The sequence below is a fragment of the Mesocricetus auratus genome, unplaced genomic scaffold (genome assembly GCF_017639785.1).
Source record: "Mesocricetus auratus isolate SY011 unplaced genomic scaffold, BCM_Maur_2.0 Super-Scaffold_100040, whole genome shotgun sequence".
Classification (NCBI taxonomy): Eukaryota; Metazoa; Chordata; class Mammalia; order Rodentia; family Cricetidae; genus Mesocricetus; species Mesocricetus auratus.
This window is the reverse complement of record NW_024429217.1, coordinates 8,125,206-8,133,484: the sequence shown is the minus strand read 5'-3', so window position 1 is coordinate 8,133,484 and position 8,279 is coordinate 8,125,206. Positions and strand designations below refer to the sequence as shown.

Sequence of the window (8,279 nt, the reverse complement as noted above, 5' to 3'; positions counted from 1 at the left end):
AAGAACTTTTGCACCCAGTGTGTGTGGAAACTGGGACTCTGCCACCAGAGCACTGGTCCGAGTGCTGGATCATCACACCTCTTATTATTTGCAGTTGTGCACGGTATCTGGACATCCTCGACGCAGTTAACGCTCTTTGCGGCTGTTGCTACAGCAGCTGCTAACTAATTTGATGGATTCTCAAAGTCTTACTAGAATTTGTCTATTCTGTTTTCTGAAATCAGCTCTGATAGGAGTAGGATGATGGATGATTTTATAAACCTAAACAGAAATGAAAAGCCTCAAAGTGTGCTCATTTCAAATAAAAGTTGAATTGATTCTTTTTGTATTTAATTCACACCTACTGATGGTGCTGCTGTAAACAGACAATGCAACTTTCTCATTTCCTTAACTGTATTTTTCTTTAAGTATATCTTCTGTCCCACTTTGACTAACAATGTTACTTGGAAGATTAAAAAAAGCACATAGACAACGCAAATAGAAAACACAGACACAATAGGCAAAGTTGGCGGGCCAGTGCACCTATATATGTGGCTATGACAGAATATAAGAAAGTGCATATAGTGTACACAGCTTTCACTTTACAAGAATACTAAGCTCCATGATACATTCTAAGCTTTACCACAGGATCTGCTCACTGCCAATTTGTAGTGCTGTTTGGTAGTATATAGTAATGATGATGATCACTTAACTGGAAACCAGAACCTCACATGAGCAAGTGCGACACGAGGAGAAAGAAAGGGAAAGGTGATTTAAAGAAAACCATCCATAGCATAAACAAGAAAAGAGCTCAGACATGACACCATGGCCACTTATGCACTCCATCTGTCACTCACCCACTGGAGACTGGAGACAGAAAGATTAAGACAGTTACACAAAGGCAGCTGGACAATGAAATCAAAAAAGCCATGTGACAGCTAGATGTATGCACTGTAAGGGTGGCTTTGCAGAGCTTGCCTAGTGAAATACTCAAGCCCCTTCCCAAACTATCATTTTAATTCATTCAGTCCTCAATATTTTATCAAGGTAGAGAAGGGGCCGCCCCACCTGAAATGTCATTGACCCTATTAAATAGACAGACTTGATGACTTAATAATATTTTATTAACTCTGAAGCATTGGGGTTTATAAAGCATGTGCATGGTTTCATATCTTTTAAACAGATATCTTAAGTTAAAACTATAATTTAAAAAAATGCCACTTCCACATGACAGTAATAAAAAAAATTACAGTGATAGTATTTGTGAGCACATTTGAAAAGTGCTCAGAAAGCATAAGTTAACTTGTCTTTCTTCGTGCATGCTGACATTTTCTTATTTTAAGTACCACTATTCTCTTGCTTATACTCCAGCCCTGTGGCCATGACAGAATATAAGAAAGTACATATAGTGTACACAGCTTTCACTTTCCAAGAATAATAAGCTCCATGATACTCACATTCTAAGCTTTACCACAGGAGAATGAAGTCAGACAGATAAATATGTATGCAATATACATGTATAGATACACACATATTCATATCTAATATATATTTTTAAAAACAAGAAGTAATCAAAGAAACAAAATAACCATAACCAGTCTATACAAACTCTTGGTTCTGAAGACATGTAGCTGAGTAACTTTGTCAGTCCCAAGTAATTACTAGACTCTTTCAGTCTCAGTTTGAAGTGACAAAAAGAGATCTTACTATCCCTAATTAACCACACTATCATATATTTTTCATTCTCAAATGATCAGACAACCTCAAAAGGCAAAAATTCTATCACATATTACATTGTCATGTTTTAAAAACTTGGTAGTTTGTCTCACTTTTTTGTTAAAAGGGTACAAGGTTTAATTTGTCTATATCATTCTTTTTGTTTGATTGTCTGATTTGAGAATTACCTGGCTATGTAGTACAAATTCATGATCCTCGTGCTTCAGGATCTTTGAGTGCTGGGATTACAGGTGTCCACCATCCAGCCTGGCTCATGGCAGATTTTCTCACTCACACCCTGAGTCACAAGGTGGCCAAACATCCAAACATCTTTCTCTTGTTGGTGTCTGCTAATGTCAATGATGAGCTAGGCATGTTTTGTGAGACAAGACAGATTAAACTTCCTCATCCTCCTCCTTCCTGGCTTCGGCACATCTTCTCATCGTTTCTTGTACTTGTTGACCTCGTGCCTTGATTTATTGAGCTACATTCATTATTTACTGTAGTGAATAAATTTTTAGAAGTCAATTTTCATCCTTCTGGATCAAGGTTAGTTGAAAGAAAATACATTAAATAAAGGGTGGAATGATTTAAGAAGATAACAAATCATTCATAGCTGTACTCCAGGAAGTGGTTGGGGGGGCAGACAAACAGGCTCAATCTCTGTCATGTGAAAGCTGCAGTTATAATAAACATTGAAAAGCAAAGCCTTGTTGTACAATCTTTAAAACAGCTTTGAAGCTCATAGATTCGACTCTGTCTTACAGCATATTTAAAGAGCTTGTAAAACTCTGTTGATTTCAAACCCCTAAACAGCCTGATGTAGGCATGAGGCCAGCGTAGCAGAGAAACCGCCCAGAAAGCTTGACTCGCTCTCCAACAATCACTCAGCTAACACATAAGGAAAAATAGCCTAATTACTGGAAAGCGGGAACAAGAAAATAAAAAGTATGGAAGGGTAGAGAAGCATTAAATACAAACACACAAAATTGTCTTTGCTGTGAGAAAGAAGCTAGCCTAGATCCTGAGGGTAGCTGTTCAAAGCAGCCTTGGTGTTTGCACAGCCAAGGACCAGGAAAACGACTAATTTTAATTACCAGAAAAGCTGTAAGAACCGGAGCAGAGAGCTCCAGTAGTATTTGGCTTCCAGCTACTGGCTCTGCGCGTGCCTTGCCAATAACAACCTTTTGTACGTAGCTCACTGACGGGGGTGGGGGGGGATGGGGTGGGCAAAGTCTTGTGCAGAGGCTCCATTTCCCTGAACACAGGGCTGGGCAGGAGTCACACACGTGTGAACAGCGTGTATCTCTTGGTACAGATGTAGCCCATGGCTCACACAGAGTGCCCAGTGTAGACAGGCAGGCAGAGAAGAGAGTGTGTGGTTTCCAGCCTTGTGACATACAGGTGCAAGCTGCATGGAGTTGGAGGTAAAACGCATGTAAAAGAATTTATTTCATGAATACTTGATTACCAACACTCACATGAGACTGAAGACAAAGACAGGGAAAGTCCAGAAACCGACAGATAAATGACACTAAAGCTGTCACCTCGGATTTACTACCTGGGCTATTTTTCCAACTATGGGCATTGTGGTAGAAAATTTCAGACAAAACACAAAAACAAAATTTAAAACAAACAAGAAGCCAAACCTACTATTTCCTTGGCTCTTCTAGAACTGACTCTAAACCACCATTATCAAGGACAAGTAATACAGCCCCAAGTGCAGTGCCCTTAGTTGGAACTCACATGAATACACAAAAGAGAATTGCCTCCCAGTTAGAACCTAACCACACTCTCCCGAGTGCCAGATCTCCTCCGGAACCAGCATAAGTGCATGCCTGGGTCTGAGCCTCCTCTGTCTGAGCTATCAGCCCAGCTTTGCAATCAGCAGGGACAGCAGCAGGCCAAGGGAGGAAGGGACCCAGAATCTGCCAGTCCTGGTGCATCCTTCAGCCAGCACGCTCACTGTCACTGGTGAATGTGAAGCACCCAGAGGTGGCCAGGTAGGGGTGGACAGCCTTCCCTACTTTGGAGAGAAGGTGGGGGCGAGAGGGTACCGGTTGGCCAGTGATGCAAGTAGAGTACCATGTGAAAAAGAAAGAAATCCAAAGCCCTGCTTGAGGCACACAGTCTTTTACAGGCAGGGACATGCTAAATGAGCCTTTGCTGCGCGAGGCAGCGAGGCGCCTGGCGACGGTGACAGCGCGGAGGAGCGGGAGGGGCGCGGGCCGCTCCTGGAGGGACCCAGCCAGTCAGGGCGCGCGGCGCGGGGCGCGTGGACGCATTGGAGCATCCGCGCGAGCCCTGAGCAGCAGCGGGAGGAGGCGCCCACCTGCACCTGCCTATATCTCCCAACTCCTCCGCCCCGTGCAACTGCCGGCAGCCAAGTGCCATTAAAGCTCGCGGCCAGGAGGATGCCTCACCTGGGTCCCCTCTGCTGGGAGAGGCAGGGCAAGCCTGAGGAGAATTCCCAGTGAAGGACTCAGAACTCTGCGATTTCTCTTCTGCCACAGGCTGAGGAGCACCCAAGGAACTGTTCCATTTGAGCTGCGCCCAGAACAGGATGGGAGACTGGGATTGAGAGTCCCCGAAATGGACAGAGGCAGCTGTGATCTCATTGGTAAGTGACTGGTGTTCCTTCGCTGGTGACTGCTCCCTGTGATGGTGCACTTAGGTTCCCAACCACTTAGGGTTTTTGACACAGTAGCTTCTGCAAAGCCATCTTTCCTTGCCGTGTTACCAGGGGTAAAAATTGTTCAGTGATGCTGGTTTAAAGATGCGAAAACAGTATTTTTCTCTCCTGGGATTTTATATTGAAAAGTTGAAGCAAGTGTAGAACCTATTTGTGTATCTCATAAGGCCACCCGAAAAAAGAAGAAAAAATAATAGAAGCAAGAAAATTTAGGGATGGTAAATGCCTCGGTGGATAAGAATGATTTTTACTAAGTCAATACAATGTTTAAGGGAGAAAAAAAGAAAAAAGAAACAGGATGGGGTTCTCAGATCATGGCTGAGCATCTCATGAACTGAACAATCTAAGAATAGAGACCGAATCTAGCGGTGCCATAACTTGTTAAAATTCAGTAAAGATGCAAGTAGAGTTCTGCAAAGTTTAGGGAACTGAAAAAAGCAGTGCCTTGAATTATGCTGAGTTATTTTTCCCTACATGCTGTGCATAGATGTATTTGCTGAATACGTGTTTCCAAATTCTTATTTTTATAGGAAAGCAGGGAGAGAATATTAGTTTGAATGTCTATGACTGTGAATATTCAGTGAGCTGAGGATTGCTATGACAACCTAAAAATTTTAGGTTGATTAATCCTTTTGTTCCAAAAAGAATAAGAATTCACTAATATTTGAGAATAATTTTATGTAAACTTAGCATGAGTGAAAAAATGGGTGTGCTTCTCTTAGGGCAGGTTTGGAAGAGAACTTTCACAGTGTTTTCTGTGGAAGGCTTTACCTACCAGTTCATACGCTTTCTTTTGGAAAAAAGTCACTTAGGGAACTCAGCTGCCTGCTCTGTTTCTGAGTCTTAGGCATGACAAAGAAGAATGAAAACAGTAGCAACCCTTCAAATAGCAGTATCATGAAACAAAACAATGCGTTGAGCTAACAAATGTTGGAAATATAATCGGTTGCTATTGGGCTGCATCACACCTACATAAAATTACCTCTAAATGTCACAATGCTATAAAGACTGCATCCTGATTATTACCAAGATTAAACTGAGATTACGGCATGAAGACTTGTATACAAAGTGCCAGTTCTCCTTTAATGTTGAAAGTATTTTAAGATCTTCACAGGTACAAGTCCCAAGTCTTGAGCTTGACAGGTATGTTTATGCTGATCAGATGATAAACACACTAAATGACTACATAAGAATAGATTTTTAAAATGATTAATATAGTGGATAGATAGTGTGCAAAAAGTCAATTAAATCTAATTAATTGTAGAAAGAAACATCTCACAATCAAAATTTAAAACAATATATGTAATATAGAAATAGGACTTTTTGAGCTATCTCAGTTGGAATGCCACACGGTAGTGAAAGAGGCTGTATTACCAGTGGATTGTTTAGTGGAGAGGTTAATGTTTGGAGGTCAGGTTAGTGTACCTCTTAATGTTACCTAAAACGTCTGAACTCTTACAAAGGAAAAAAAAACAGTTTTTAGACTTCTCTCTCCTTCCATGTGCAACTAAATAGTAAGTTAGAATACTTGCATGTTAAAAAATGAAACTTATTACAATGATAAACTAAATTCTAGACTTTAGCTGTGAATCAGGAGTTTCAGTGTCATTAGAAATCTTTTGGGAAAGTATCTGGAAAGAGCTGTGGACATTTTAAACGGATGGCTAATATGCCTGAACATCTCTCAAGATTTGTAAAATGACTTCGGCCATTAGGGGGCCAGAAACCTAGTAGTTATTGGGTAGTAAGAGAGAATAACTTTACTTTTACACACAGATCATGTTTATTCATTAAAGATTATAAATCGGTTGTGCATGAAAGCATATTTAAGCTCACACTTTAAAACAATAAAATAATGAAAGATGTAACTCATTTGCTGATATCCATATCCTTACGTGTCTCTTTATTTGACATTTGTGAAACCTGTATTACCTTAGAGACAGCAGGTAAGAGTGTGGTTTACTGGCCAAGCAGACTTAGCAACCAGGACCAGAGGGTGTCAGTGAAGGACAGAAAGCTTGTCAGAGGCAGACATCAAGTGGGTGCTGTGCTGGCAAAGGCTTTATAGACTTTTCTTTACTTATAGATAAAGCAAAAGATACATTTTGGTAACGATTAAAATAGAAACACAACAATTTGTCTATGTGTGATACTGTGAAGATGACTTTGATACACAGATGTCAGAAATGCTAAGCTCATTTTATAAGAGACAAAGTCATGTCATCAGAATTACACTCTAAAATTTGAATAAACCTGAGACATTTGAAAGATTACAATCTACTGTATGCACACATCATACATACTTGAGTGTCTGTTATTTTTAATTACCTGTGACATATATTTCATTGTTGTTACTAGAAGACTGACAGTTGGTTTCTCTTAAAAGACATGCATGTGTTTATATGCTTAGACATCAAAAGCTTATGCACATGCCTGTCTGCAGCAAGCTAGTTTGTGTTCTGAGATGCTATTTTTCTAGACTAGTGTTAAGGCTATATGAAGGTGTTACCTGAACTTTTCTTCACTATGGAGCAGAGTAGAAGCTGGTCAGAAGCTCAGAACTGTCACACCCCTGCAGGTCTGTCTCCTGAACCCTTCAAATACACAATGCCACATTAGAGGCCAATTCACTTTCAAAAGAAATGAAGTTTATGAAACTCTTTAACACTTAAATTTGTATTGTGAACTTTTCTAATGCCCCTACTCTTTAAGAATATTGAATATTCCTATGCATGTGATTAGTAGGTTATGATAAATAGGATATATTATTTTTTCAATTGGCTTGAAACTTAATTTTTTAAATAAATGACTTCTATTAAAAGTCAATAAAATAAATTATACTGTTTCAATACGATGGCTATTAGGATAATTTTAAATGGCTTTATATAGATAGACTTACCCTTTTAAAACCCATGGCTAATAGTTAAATTATTTAATCAAGATTATTTTTCCTGAGTTAAAGTCATTGAATTTGCTTTTCCAAAACTATTTATAAAACTTACATTGTTTTACACACTTTTTTTCCTAACTTAAACGCAGGCCATTTTTACCACTATTGATCCCATGACTTAAAATTTGAGTGTTTGAGCATACACGCTGCAGCACTCTGTAGGTTCTGTCTGCCAGTGAAGCCCCTTCTGCAAGGCAAGCACTTGGTCAAAGATCAGGACTTCTCCCCTCCACTGCAGGCAGTGAGCCCTTCACACTCACAGTGGTAGGACTGTCATCCACTGTCATCTTTATAAATTGCAGTATTGGTCTTTTCTTGTATGTTTCTTAATCTGAGATTGCTTCAATCACTGCCATATTTTAAACAGTTCCAAATAGAAGTTCATTGGGTAACATACTTATGAAGTTGATTTCCCCTGTGACTTTAAAATCGGTAATTCCTTCAAAATTCATGATGGCCTACAGAATCCAGCAGCCTGGATTTACCATTTTTTAAAGTTTGTCAATAGACCCTTCTTAAGAAATTGAGAAAATCATGTGTTCCATGGATGTCAGTTGTGGTTCCAAGTAGTCCACAGCTCAGGATACACAGATCACCGAGTTTGTGTTTTTAGAAGTACAACGGCCAGTGTGTGTGTGTGTGTGTGTGTGTGTGTGTGTGTGTGTGTGTGTGTGTGTACTAACACAGATTCTTAATCTGTATGCATGTGTGAAGCCTGCTTCTGTTTCCATCATGATGAAAACTAAGAAGGTTATCTGGTTTTAGGTAGCTGTGTGTTTGGGGCCAAGATGATAATGAAAGTGATTGATTATCTGTGTCATAAAAGGTAGTTTCTTGGGCATCAGATATAAAATTCGATATAAACATCTTGTTACATATACAAACACGATCAGAGAATAGGAACTCAGGGCTCTTATTGTCCTCGTAGACATTCCTTAGAAG

At 39.8% G+C, this 8,279-nt stretch overlaps 1 protein-coding gene across 2 annotated transcripts in view; it reads left to right on the top strand.

Annotated features, from left to right (window-relative positions):
• The first annotated feature begins 3,992 nt into the window (after positions 1 to 3,992).
• The window catches only part of Cntn5 (contactin 5), a 1,164,510-nt gene continuing 1,160,223 nt past the window's right edge, over positions 3,993 to 8,279 (top strand). For both annotated transcript variants that reach the window (XM_013118528.3, XM_040734736.1), the window contains exon 1: positions 3,993 to 4,315. The gene's annotated coding sequence lies outside the window, so the exon portion shown is untranslated. The remainder of the gene's footprint in view (positions 4,316 to 8,279) is intronic.